This window comes from Hemiscyllium ocellatum, chromosome 4, assembly GCF_020745735.1.
Source record: "Hemiscyllium ocellatum isolate sHemOce1 chromosome 4, sHemOce1.pat.X.cur, whole genome shotgun sequence".
Taxonomy (NCBI): Eukaryota; Metazoa; Chordata; class Chondrichthyes; order Orectolobiformes; family Hemiscylliidae; genus Hemiscyllium; species Hemiscyllium ocellatum.
This window is the reverse complement of record NC_083404.1, coordinates 20125811-20138697: the sequence shown is the minus strand read 5'-3', so window position 1 is coordinate 20138697 and position 12887 is coordinate 20125811. Positions and strand designations below refer to the sequence as shown.

The 12887-nt window shown below is 42.4% G+C and overlaps 1 pseudogene; it reads right to left on the bottom strand.

Moving 5' to 3' along the window:
- Positions 1–1292: 1292 nt before the first annotated feature.
- Positions 1293–1777, bottom strand: LOC132815319 (small ribosomal subunit protein eS19-like; annotated as a pseudogene).
- Positions 1778–12887: the final 11110 nt, after the last annotated feature.

Genomic DNA, 12887 nt, shown 5'->3' with positions numbered 1-12887 from the left:
CCCCTCTCACCCTAAACCTATGCCCTCTAGTTCTGGGGTCTCTGATCCCAGGGAAAAGATTTTGTCTATTTATCCTATCCATGCCCCTCAAAATTTTGTAAACCTCTATAAAGTCACCCCTCAGCCTCCGACGCTTCAGGGAAAACAGGCCCAGCCTATTCAGCCTCTCCCTACAGCTCAAATCCTCCAACCTTGGCAACATCCTTGTAAACCTTCAGTATCCAGCTGGTGTGCAATTCTACTTAATTCATCATAGGTCAATGCTGAAAAGCAGTTCATTATAGCATCAGAATGTCAGTCAAATATGGGGGGTAGTGCGGGGTCGACAAGGACTATTTTCTGACTGTATGGTTCTTGTCTCCAGTGTGGAATCCTAGATGGCATGTATATTATCACAGCCATTCTGTCAGCATGTAGACCATACACAACATATCCACTGTCTGGGATGAGGTCTTGCAATAGTCGCTGGAGTTCATGTCAAGATTTATCATGATATACTGCACTGTGCACAGTCTTGTCACCAGGTATATAGCAATGAGCTGAGGAAGGAGGAGTTGGAAAGAAGAGAAGGGGAAAGGGAGGATGACAAAATGAGGAGGAGGTAGCAAGGTGACTAAGCATTTCGTTTCTGGGAATGGGTAATCCGACTGGAGTACAGTGAATGCAGTCTCAATTCCCCATTCACACAAAGTCCCTAAGATCTTTTTCCTTTGTTAATCTCCATCACAGTATCTTCTCAGCCACAATGCTAAAATGAAAGCCAATATAAAATAAACATTCCCAACCAAATTTCTTATTCAAATCATTCAAATCATTCAAATCAAATACCTCCATGGAGACTGGGGTATCCCGTGACAAGTCACCCTTTATTTACATGTGCACAATACATGACCAGCTAGCTCAGAGCCAGTCCCTCGAGTGAGGAGAATCTTTGACACTTCTGTTTATTTTGTTTTCTTTTCAGAGAGAACAGTATGTCTGACACTCCTGTTCTTGCTTGTTTTTTTCTTTCCCCCACACCCACCTAACTGCGGTGGTGCTTATTTTTTCCCCCAGCACCCATGTTGTGTGTGTGCAGGTGTGAGACACAGTGAGAGACACAAGGTGCACGAATCTTTATTCAAATTTCCACCACCAGGAAGAAGGGAAACACCCGAGTGACCAGTGACAAGCAGTGCCCTTCACATTAAAGGGCAATGCTGTGTGATCAAACAGTGAAGGGGAGGGCAGGGACTAAATCAAAATAGAGTTGAAGGGACACTTACGTTTATTTTGTTTTAGAACTAAAGACTTTAATCATTCTCCAATAAACAATACACACATTCAATGTTTCTTGCTTGCTGCTGCGACCTGGCCAGCAATATGGTCTAGATCCCTCTGTCCTTGTGGAGTCAATCTGCGGCCACCTTTAGGATCCTTCTCCACCGTCTTCAGGACTTCCAGTGCTTGCAGCACCTTCCTAGCCACAGATTTGGAGCCGCGGCTGAAGTGTCTGGGCTTCACACCGTTCCGTTGGCGCCCACCATAGATCTTGGTCATGGCCAACTCCAACACCGCCACTCAAATACAGGCAATGCACTGTGGAGGCAACGCAGGTGTAGAACCAGTTCGCATCATATGGAGCAAGTTCTTTGTGTTTGTCCAGCTTCACGGTGTCAACCCAATTGAGTACCTTAACTTGCCAGACTTCTTGAGAAAAGCACCCAGGGCTTTGACAAACTCCTGCTGGTTCACATCCTTCACTGTGACACCAGGCATCGTGCTGCCGCGCTGTTGGGATCTGGAGCGGAAAAGGCCGGTGTGGGGTCTCCCACTCCGCTTCACAGGGGCGCTGCACACTTCTGTTTATATCTGTCAGCTAGGGCTCCCTGATTGGTCCAGGTTAACAATCCGAATCAGCGATCTCATGGTCAATGAGATCCACCTGGCCCTCATTCCAGTCACTACACAAAGTCAATGAATTCACCTAATGTATTCTGTTAGTAGGTTCCTTCTGCATACTTTTGTCCAACCTAGTACTTCTACATGTTGCTACCACAATGATTGCAGCATGATGGGTGAAGGCTGACTTTCATTGGACTCACTGCAGAAAGCCCATTAAATGGAAAAATAGAAATAGGTCCTCTGTCCCATTGCTACTCCTCAGTTTCTCTCATTAAATTCTCTCATTCTCGTTCAATGAGATCGTGGTGGGTCTGATAACCCTTAATGCTATTTTCCTGGCTTTTCCTTACTATTCTTTACTGATTACAATAATGTATATCTGAGCCATAAAAATATTTATCAACCCAGTCTCTATAGTAGTCTGTGATAAAGAATTCCACAGATGCACTACCCTCTGAGAGAAGAAATACCTCCTCAGCTCTGTGCTAACTCAGCAAACTCTTGCCCGGAGATTATATCCTCTGGTCTTAGACTATGCCACAAGGAGAAACAGCCTTTACTCTGTAAAGCTCCCTAAGAACCATTTATGTTTCATTAAAGTCGCCCATTCTTCGAAACTCCAGTGAGCAAAAGCCCAACTGACTCAACCTCTCCTCAAAATAAAACCCCTCCAAACCCAAGATCAACCTCATGGACCTTCTCTGGCCTGCTGCCAATGTCAGTATATTTTTCTTTAGATAAGGGGACTAAAACTGTTCTCAGTATTATGTGTGGTCTAAGTACTGCCTTATATAGTTTTAGGAAGACTTATATATTTTTGTATTCCATTCCCTTCGAAATAATGGCCAACATTCCATTTGTCCTCTCCATTACTTTCTAATCTTGGATGTTAGCTTTTTGCGATTCATGCGCAAGGATTCCTGAATTCCTTGGAGCTGCCGCTTAATGCAGTCTTTCACTATTTCAATCATATTCAGTACTTTATTCTTCCTGCCAAAATGGATAATCTCACATTTCCAGCGTTATAATCAATCCGCCAAGCCTTTGCCCACCATGGTGGCTCAGTGTTGGCACTTCACAGTGTCAGGGACCCAGGTTTGATTCCAGCCTTGAATGACTGTCTGTGTGAAGTTTCAATGTTATCCCTGTCTCTGTGTGACTTTCAGCCCACAAAATTGTCCCATGGTGTCCAGGGACAAGCAGCTAGGAGGATTAGCCATGGGAAATGCAAGGGTATGGGGATAGGTGGGGGGCTAGATCTGGGTGGGACACTTTTTGGAGGGTCAGTGCTGACACGATGGGCCAAGTTTCCCTTTTCTGCACTTTAGCGATTCTAAGATCAGTTTCTCTTCTTCAGCCACTTTCAGTATCTTCTCCAGGTGCAATTCCCATTTAGAGAAGCTGCCTTGAAATATTAGGTAAAAACAAGGACCGCAGATGCTGGGAATCAGATTGTAGATTAGAGTGGTGAATCCGAAGAGCAAGAAAATCAACATTTCGGGCAAAAGCCCTTCATCAGAAATAGAGGCAGAGTGCCTGCAGAGCGGAGGCACTCTGCCTTTAAATATTGCAAACTAATGTCACATCCCAGCTCATGCTCTTTTTCCGAGCTGAATGACAATGGGTATCAAGCAGAATGTGTATCATAATTTAGCCCCACACATTAAATTTCAGTTTTCAATTAGTGAATAGATATTTTGTTTACCTTACTCCTGAATGTTTCAAAGGTCCCATCATTATCCAAGGAAGATATTTCAAAGGCCTCACAACCTTTTCTGCTTTGACAACATATTGATTGTACATTGTGCTGCATTGTGGTACTGATTGCAAGTAACTGGGAAGATGATGATCTGTACAATTACAAATGTATTTATTAGAATAGACTCATTGTCTCTTACTTATCCTTAAAGTGGCAAAAAGAACTAATCATGGATAAATCAAACAGCAAAATTATTAATTCTGGATTTTTTTTTCATTTGAATTATGTTTTATCAGATTATGCATTAAGTCTTTATTCGCTAAAATTAAAAAGTATTAGTGAGTTAACTTACACACTTCAACCTGAGCTACAAATCTTTACAAAAATTGGTACTGTTTAATATTTTATAACATTGCATGGAAGCTCATAAAATTTTACAATTATCTTCAGCACAGTCTAATTTTTGGAATGAATTTCCAGAAAATCTTTAATTGCGGCCAAAATAACAAAATTAATTTAGAATTGCTGAGGAAAAGACTTTTGTCAAAGCTTGCACTCATGAATACATTTTGCAAGAACATTGATGTAAAGGAAAAGCTGTAATTGGTTTTTCCCCTTGCATATTTCTCGTGAATTCTCATAAGTGAAAACAAAAAGCTTTAATAAAGTGTATCATTTTTCTCGGAAATACCTAAATTCTGTGTGGCCAAATGATTAAAATGTATCTAGTATAAAATAAATGGGCTCAGTGGTTAGTACTGCCTCACTAGCACCAGGGACCCAGGTTCGACTCCAGCCTTGGATTAGTGTGTGGATTTTGTACATTCTCCACATGTCTACGTGGGTTTCTTCTGGGTGATCCAGTTTCCTCCCACAGTCCAAAGATGTACAGGCTAGGTGAATTGGTCATGCTAAAAAAAAGCCTATAACGTTCAGGGATGTGTAGGTTAACTTCATTAGTCAAAGGAAATGGAGAGTAATAGGGTAGATGAGTGGTTCTGGGTGAGTTACACTTCGGAGGGTTAGTGTGGACTTGTTGGGCCACTGGAGAGATTCAATGATTTGATGACCAAGATTTCAATAGGATGGGAGATCAAAAAAAAATTGTGGGTCTATTTTGCTCATAGGAGTTACTTCATCTCTTGATGTTTGTCAATTACATCTCTACGCAGTTCATATCTACCTTTGTACATTCCATCTGTAGCTACTTGTATGAGGAAAGGCACCTTTCTGTGGACAGGTTTTTAACCTAACTCATGGATCCTGTCACTGTTTCAATGGGCTGCTTTTGGCTGCTCCTGTCAGTATAGACCTTAAGTTCAGAGTACCCACAATTATCCTAAACACACCTAATCCGTTAAGATTAGATTACTTACAGTATGGAAACAGGCCCTTCGGCCCAACATGTCCACACCGACCCGCCGAAGCGCAACCCACCCGTTCCCCTACATTTACCCCTTTTACCTAACACTATGGGCAATTTAGCATGGCCAATTCACCTGACCCGCACATCTTTGTGAATGTAGGAGGAAACCGGAGCACTCGGAGGAAACCCACGCAGACACGGGGAGAATGTGCAAACTTCACACAGTCAGTCGCCTGAGTCGGGAATTGAACCTGGGTCTCTGGCGCTGTGAAGCAGCAGTGCTAACCACTGTGCCACCGTGCCGCCCTGTTAAAGTGGAGCCATTGCAATCTCTTCCAAGGTCCTCTAGTTGTTTCAAATGTTGTACCTTGAAGTTGCTAAGTCATATTTTAAATAACTTAGTTAATTTATTTTCATTTGGACATTTGATATTAAACATGTAACATTAACTCTGCTGAACCAGCCAGCTACTAGAAAACTTTAGTAGATTTCAGATTAATAAGGAATGGAAACAAAATAAAAACCAGAGGGTGTAAGGTATTGAATCATCATTTAAACTTTCATATTATCTTAGTACAACCAAAAATGTAAGACTTCAATTACATACATAAATGTTTTAATACTCACTATTTACGTCCCTGTTACCACGTCGATGTTTACGGATGCTACGTGAAGTGACACCATCGGAACAAAACACAACTAGGAACACAAAGAGCATGGTGCTGCAAAAACCTGGTGAGAAACAACATGATGTTTTAAACATTGCAAGAAGTTAACAATACAAGAATTTACCGTTATCAGTTGCCAATGATCTTTTAAAAATAACAACACATGTTATTAACTATTTGGCCAAAGATAAATGTTAATGTTTGAGGAGATTTGAAGCAATTCTATATTGACACCACTCTTAGAAGATGCATAATGTTACAATGCGTAAATTCTCTTCAAATATGTTGTTGCTGTATAACAAATACATTCTTCCATGTGTACAATCCCCAACCTCCATTCTTTCTGATTTCTATTTTATTGAAAACACATCATATTGTTCAGCATGATGGCACTGCCAATGTCTCTGAATTAGGTTTATGGCAAATAATAATGCCAAATAATTTATTATAGTCACACAACAAACACTACACACAAATTTAGTGTGACCTAGCTCCTGAATTAATGATGCATTAAAAATTGCGGAGGCAGTGAAAATGCTGTTTTGCGGGCAGATTTGAGCAACAATAAAACAAACCATTTATCCTATTTATATGCTGGTTACAGTGCCCTACAATTGAAACTTCACTACAGAAGAATCTCTCTCTATAGTGGAGCCAATTTCGATTACTTTCAAAAGCATAGATGGAAGAAACTATTAACAATATAAAACATTCCATAATAATCTATTCTTTCTCGGAACATTAGGAGCAAGTTATTTGTAACACGATTATTTCAGTCATAAATAAGGACATCTTTGGTTACCTACTTGTGTCACTTTCCTACCCTCATTCACTTTGCCATTACTCACCCTATTCCTTCTCAGTATGTCCCTTAAAATATTCCCAGGTTTCAACTTGCTTCTAAGTAGTGTCCCAAAATAATGCAATGTTCATATGAGTTGAATCTCGCAAGATTTAATTCTTGAGTTCAGATGTTATTATGTAGTTTTTGCTATTTCTGAAGAAGCTAAAATGAACAACTGTAGCTTTTTTTAAAAAAAGAAAGCCCTCAGCATTGCAAGAATTTGACCAATTCTCCATTTTGAAAAGAAAGAACTAAAATTTCATTGTACAGTAATGTATATGAGCACCCACTTTGCCCCTTCAGGCAAAATAGGGAAGAGACCCTTCAGTTGTCTTCATCATATTCTGATGATCTTTAGGATTTGCTCATGAGCAATGCTCCCTGCACCAATCTGGAAGTAAGTATTCTTGTCTCAACCTGGACTAAATACTGTCAAACTGTGCAAAACAATTTAAACGTATAACGCATTAGATATCAGGCTATGCATGAGAATGAAGTTTTTGCTGGGAATATTTTGCAACTCACTTGTCTGGATGGCTAGTTGGTGGGTGCAGAGTGATGCCAGCAGCATCAAAGCCCACATCAGGACTCTCCTTCTCAACCTTTCCCTCACCTAAGGCATAATGACCCTCAGGTTAAACTACCACAATTTGTCTCCATCTAATGACAGTCCACTGGATCTGTGGCAACTTTACCTTATTATTTAAATCACTCCCACTGACAATATTCCCTGTCAAATTTTATTGTTGTTTAGTATGCTGTACTATAAATTGCTTTTGCTCGGTTTTATAGTATTTAATCCAGATTGAGACAAGGATAGTTGTTTCTGTGTTGCTGTGAGGATCATTGCTCATCAGCAAATTCTAACTCCTCACAAAGAGTGTCCTTTCCTTAAGAGTTAGGTAAGGGTTTGAAAATGTGCCAGGAGATGAACTAATAAACCAGTTCAGTTCTCTTATGTGTTTATGGCTTGTTATATGTGTCCACATAGCTGATGCTAGGTGCAAACTCGCAGGCACCTCCTCCTACTGTCCTCTTGACCATGACCTCACCTCCCATCACCAAACCAACATCTCCCAGATTATACACAACCTCATCACCTCAGGGGATCTCCCATGCACAGCTTCGAACCTCATAGTTCGGGAACCCCACACCACCCAGTTCTACCTCCTACTCAAGATTCACAAACCTGACTGTCCCAGCTGACCTGTCATCTCAGCCTGCTCCTGTCCCACCAAATTCATCTCTACATTCCTCGATACTGTCCTATACCCCCAGTCCAGGAACTTCCCACCTACATACGGGACACCATCCACGCCCTCTACCTCCTCCAAAACTTTTGTTTCCTGGCCCCCAGTGTCTCTTCTTCACCATGGACATCCAGTCCCTATACACCTCCATCCACCATGACAAGAGCCTCCAAGTCCTCTGTTTCTTCCTTGTCCTACATCCCCACCAGTACCCTTCCACTGACACTCTCATTCGTTTGGCTGAACTGGTCCTCACCCTCAATAATTTCTCCTTTGAATCCTCCCACTTCCTCCAGACTAAAGGGGTAGCCATGGGCCCCAGCATGGGCCCCAGCTATGCCTGTCTCTTCGTCAGATACGTGGAAGAGTACATCTTCCAGAGGTACACCGCACAATTCCCCACCTTTCCCTCTGCTACATTGATGACCGTTTTGGCACTACCTCATGCTCCCATGAGGAGGTCGAACAGTTCATCCTCTTCACCAACACATTCCACCCCAACCTTAAGTTCACCTGGACCATCTCGGGCACCTCTCTAACCTTCCTGGACCTCTCCATCTCCATCAACAGTGACCAACTCAAAATGGACATCTTCTATAAGTGCACCGACTCCCACAGCTACCTGGACTACATATCATCCCACCCTGTCTCCTGTAAAAACACCATCCATCATTCCCAATTCCTCCACCTCTGCTGCATCTGCTCCCAGGAAGACCAGTTCCACCGTACAATACACCAGATGGCCTCCCTCTTCAAAACTGCAATTTTTCTCCCATGTGGTCAATGATGCCCTCCAGCACATCTCATCCACTTCTCACACCTCTGCCTTCAAACCCCACCCGTTCAACTGCAAAAAGGACAGAACCTCCTGGTCGTCACCTTCCACCTCAAACTTTGGATATGTCGTATCATCCTCCGCCAATTCCGCCACCTACAAACAGACCCCACCACCAGAGATATATTTCCCTCCACACCACTATCTGCATTCCTTAAAGACCATTACCTCTGCGACTCTCTTACCAGATCCACCCCCCTCCCGGCCCCCAACCCCGGAACTTTCCCCTGCCCCCACCCACACCTCCCCCCTCACTTCTGTCCAAGGCCCCACAGGAGCCTTCCACAATCATCAGAGCTCTACCTGAACTTCCACACGTATCATTTACTCTATCTGTTGCTCCCGATGCAGTCTCTTCTACATTGGGAAGACAGGATGCCTACTTGCAGAATGCTTCAGAGAATATCTCCAACTCACATGCATGAAGCAACCCCACCACCCTGTGGCCAAACACTTTAACTCCCCCTCCCACTCTGCCAAGGATATGCGGTGCTGGGCCTCCTTAATCACGAAACCCTAACTACCTGATGCCTGGAGGAGGAACGCCTCATCTTCCACCGTAGGACCCTCCAACCACACGGGATTAATATGGATTTCACCTGTTTGCTCATTTCCCCTCCCCCCACCTTATCTCAGATCCAAGCTTCCAACTTGGCGCCCCCCTCATGACCTGTCCTACCTGTCCATCTTCCTTCCCACCTATCCTCTCCACCCTCTTCTCTGACCTATTACCATTACCTCCTCCTTCATCTATCTATCGCACTCTCAGCCCGTTTCCCCCAGCTCCACACCCCCTCCCATTTATCTCTCTACCCCCTTGGCTCACAAGCCTCATTCCAGATGAAGGGCTTATGCCTGAAACGTTGAATCTCCTGCTCCTCAGATGCTGTCTGACTGGTTGTACTTTTCCAGCATGACACGCTTGACTATGTGTCCACAGCCTATCATAGCATCGTATCAAACCTGATTTTAGATTACAAATATCAAATAAATGAATTTTTATAGAAAAATTGAAGATGTAAGTAACAGTCTTTATCTATATGTAGATGACATGCAGTTATCCTTCATGTAAACAAAACAATAAAAAGATGAACTTCCATCAAAAATATTTAAATAAATAACATGCAGATTTTATTTTATTAAAATTTCTTGTAGCATGGAAACAGACCCTTCAGTCAAACCAATCCAAACTGACCATAACGCCAAACTGAATTAGTCCCACCTAACTGCGCTTGGCCCACATAACTCCAAACCTTTCTTATTCATGTACTTATCCATACGTCTTTTAAATGTTGTAACTGTACCCACATCCACCACCTCCTCTGTCAGTTCATTCCACACATGAACCACTCTCTGTGTAAAGAGAAAAGCTGCCCCTCATATCCTTTTTAAAATCTTTCTCCTGTCATCTTAAAAATATGCTCTCTGGTCTTGAAATCCCCCACCATAAGGGAAAGACAGCTGCCAGTCACCTTATCTGTACCCCTCATGATTTTAAAAACCTCTATAATAATGGGAACCTAATAATTCTGAACCCTTTCTTGAAATTTTAAGTTGATTATATGCTTTCAGGAATTTCAAATCAATTGATTTCTTAAAGCCATAGAATTTTAAATTACAGGAAAATGTATTTTGATGCACCATGTTTCTGCTCACCCTTTGCTAGAACATTTTAAAGTTAATTACATGTCCTATTTTTTCCCAGTTGTCTTGATTCTTCTTGTCGTTCAATACTTATCTGCTCTTTTCCTTTTATAGATTCAGTGGTCTCTACTTCACTGTGAAAGATAAGCACTGCATAGTTCAAGACTAAGGGGCAAACTGTTAAGATGGGAGGAGATAGATTTATAAAAGACATGAGGAGCAACTCTTTTACACAGAATCATAGAGTCATAGAGATGTACAGCATGGAAACAGACCCTTCAGTCCAACCTGTCCAAGCTGACCAGATATCCCAACCCAATCTAGTTCCACCTGCCAGCATCCGGTCCATATCCCTCCCAACCCTTCCTATTCATATACCCATCCAAATGTCTCATAAATGTCGCAATTGTACCAGCCTCCACCACATCCTCTGGCAACTCATTCCATACATGTACCACCCTCTGCGTGAAAAATTTGCTCCTTAGGTCTCTTTTATATCTTTCCCCTCTCACCCTAAACCTATACCCTCTAGTTCTGGAGTCTCTGACCCCAGGGTACAGATTTTGTCTATTTATCCTATCCATGCCCCTCATAATTTTGTAAACCTCTATAAGGTCACCCCTCAGCCTCCGACGCTCCAAGGAAAACAGCCCCAGCCTGTTCAGCCTCTTCCTGTAGCTCAGATCCTCTAACCCTGTTAATTTCCTTGTAAATCTTTTCTGAACCCTTTCCAGTTTCATAACACCTTTCCAATAGGAAGGAGACCAGAATTGCACGCAATATTCTAACAGTGGCCTAATCAATGTCCTGTACAGCCGCAACATGACCTCCCAATTCCTGTACTCAATACTCTGACCAATAAAAGAAAGCATACCAATTCATTATCCTATCTATTTGTGACTCCACTTTCAAGGAGCTATGAACCTGCATTCCAAGGTCTTTTTGTTCAGCAACACTCCCAAGGACCTTACCATTAAGTGTATAAGTCCTGCTAAGATTTGCTTTCCCAAAGTGCAGCACCTCGCATTTATCTAAATTAAACTCCATCTGCCACTTCTCAGCCCATTGGCCCATCTGGTCCAGATCCTGTTGTAATCTGAGGTAACCCTCTTCGCTGTCCACTACACCTCCAATTTTGGTGTCATCTGCAAACTTACTAACTGTACCTCTTATGCTCGCATCCAAATCATTTATGTAAATGACAAAAAGTAGAGGGCCCAGCACCGATCCTTGTGGTTCCTGATGAAGGGCTCTGGCCCGAAACATCGAATTTCCTGTTCCTTGGATGCTGCCTGACCTGCTGTGCTTTAACCAGCAACACATTTTCAGCACTCCACTGGTCACAGGCCTCCAGTCTGAAAAACAACCCTCCACCAACACCCTCTGTCTTCTACCATTGAGTCAGTTCTGTATCCAAAGGGCTAGTTCTCCCTGTATTCCGTGAGATCTAACCTTGCTAATCAGTGTCCCATGGGGAACCTTGTTGAACGCCTTACTGAAGTCCATATAGATCACACCTACTGCTCTGCCCTCATCAATCTTCTTTGTTACTTCTTCAAAAAACTCAATCAAGTTTGTGAGACATGATTTCCCACGCACAAAGCCATGTTGACTATTCCAAATCAGTCCTTGCCTTTCCAAATACATGTACATCCTGTCCCTCAGGATTTCCTCCAAAACTTGCCCACCACCGAGGTCAGGCTCACCGGTCTATAGTTCCCTGGCTTGTCCTTACCACCTTTCTTAAACAGTGGCACCACATTTGCCAACCTCCAGTCTTCCAGCACCTCACCTGTGATTATCAATGATACAAATGTTTCAGCAAGAGGCCCAGCAATCACTTCTCTAGGTTCCCACAGAGTTCTCAGATACAGCTGATCAGATCCTGGGGATTTATCCACCTTTAACCGTTTCAAGACATCCAGCACTTCCTCCTCTGTAATCTGGACATTTTGCAAGATGTCACCATCTATTTCCCTGCAGTCTATATCTTCCATATCCTTTTCCACAGTAACTACTGATGCAAAATGTTCATTTAATATTTCCTGATTTTCTGTGGCTCCACACAAAGGCTGCCTTGCTGATCTTTGAGGGGCCCTATTCTCTCCCTAGTTACCCTTTTGTCCTTAATATATTTGAAAAAAAACCTTTGGATTCTCCTTAATTCTATTTGCCAAAGCTATCTCATCTCCCCTTTTTGCCCTCCTGATTTCCCTCTTAAGTATACTCATACCTCATTATACTCTTCTGAGGATTCACTCGATCTATCCTGTCTGTACCTGTCCAGACTGTGGCCTGTGTGTGGAATGAGCTTCGAGAGGAAGTGCTAGATGCGGTAACACTTAAAACGTTTAAAAGACGTTCCGATAAGTACATGAATAAGAAATGTTTGGAGAGATATGGGTCAAATGGAAGGCAGATGGGATTAGTTTAGTTTGGGATTATGGTCGGCGTGGATTGGTTGAACCAAAGGGTCTGTTACTGTGCTCTATGACTCTATAACTCAATCTCAACAACCTGCTGTAACCTCTTTTTTCACTTGCTTCATGGGACTTTGAAAATAAATTATCATTACTCACTCTTCAGCAAAAGGCAATAGTCCTTCAGTACTCATTTAAATCAAAACATTTTAAAAATCTTAAAACAGAATAAAAGAGTTTCCTGCTACTTCTCTGTTCCTGAATCTCATGACTCCCC